The 1358-nt window shown below is 37.0% G+C and overlaps 1 non-coding gene across 1 annotated transcript; it reads left to right on the forward strand.

Annotated features, from left to right (window-relative positions):
• Positions 1-1047: 1047 nt before the first annotated feature.
• On the forward strand, positions 1048-1150 carry LOC116475964 (U6 spliceosomal RNA). The gene has a single exon (XR_004250054.1). It is a non-coding gene; the product is annotated as a U6 spliceosomal RNA (small nuclear RNA).
• The last annotated feature ends 208 nt before the right edge of the window (positions 1151-1358 follow it).

Raw genomic sequence — 1358 nt, forward strand, 5'->3', positions numbered from 1 at the left:
CTGATTTGGTTTGACTATGCCCTCGCCCAAATCTCATCTTAACTTGTAGTTCCCATAATCCCCACATATCCTAGGAGGGACCTGGTGGGAGGTAATTGAATCATGGGGGTGGTTACCCTCATGCTGTTCTCGTGATGGTGAGTGAGTTCTTACGAGATCTGATGGTTTTATAAGGGGCTTTTCCCTCTTTGCTCGGCACTTCTCCTTGCTGCCACCATGTGAAGAAGAACGTGTTTACTTTCCCTTCCACCATGATTGTAAGTTTCCCGAGGCCTCCCCATCCATGAGGAATTGTGAGTCAATTAAATCTCTTTCCTTTATAAATTACCCAGTCTCAGGTATGTCTTTATTTGCAGCATGAGAACAGACTAATACAGCAGCAATGCCTCAAAGTATTGACAGATTATTAATAATTTTATATAGTAATTGTGAAATCCTTATTTTTCTCATTTATCTTAAATTTGTTTGAATAGATTATTGAAGTTTTTTGCCTTTTGTTTTAAGATGAACAGATTGTTGGACAATGTGCTGGAAAATATTTGTCCCTGAGTAAAAGAAGAGTCATTCTTAAAGAACCTCAATTAATCCTGATTTAACATTCATTTTGTGTGTGCGTGTGTGTGTGTGTGTGTGTGTGTGTTTAGTGACAATACTTGAGGCCTACTCTCAGCAAATTTCACATGCCCAATACGTTATTATTAACTACAGTCAACATGCTGTTCATTAAGTCTCTAGTACTTATTCATCTTATAATTAAAGGATTGCAATATTTTACCAATGTCTTCCCTTCTCCTCAAGCCTGGCCCCTGGTAACTGTCACTTTACTCTCTGTTACTATGAGCTTAGCTTTTTGGTTATTAGATTCTACATAAAAGTGAGATCTTGCAGTATTTGTCTTCCTGTCTCTGGCATATTTTCACTTAGCATAACGTCTTCAAGGTTCATGCTAAGTTTGCAAACAGTGAAACTTCTTCTTTTTAAGGCTGAATAATTATGTACTCTCATTGTATGTGTATACACACACATGCACACACACATATACAGTTCTTGCTTCAGCAGCACAAATACTAAAATTGGAACAGTACAGAGAAGATCAGCATGGCTCCTGAGCTAGAATGACACCCTAATTTGTGAAGCATTCCATATTTCTTTTTCAAAAATCTATTTAAATTTTTAAAGTATATGCAAAGCACATTTTCTTTATCCATCCATCTGTCAACAGATAAGCACTCAGATTGTTCTCCTATCTTGGCCATTGTGAATAATGTTGCAATAAACATGGGAGTGCCAATATTTCCTCTAGATCCTGACTTTTATTTTTTTGGAATGTATACCCAGAAGTGAGATTGCTGGATCAT

The sequence above is a fragment of the Hylobates moloch genome, unplaced genomic scaffold (genome assembly GCF_009828535.3).
Source record: "Hylobates moloch isolate HMO894 unplaced genomic scaffold, HMol_V3 SCAFFOLD_10, whole genome shotgun sequence".
NCBI lineage: Eukaryota > Metazoa > Chordata > Mammalia > Primates > Hylobatidae > Hylobates > Hylobates moloch.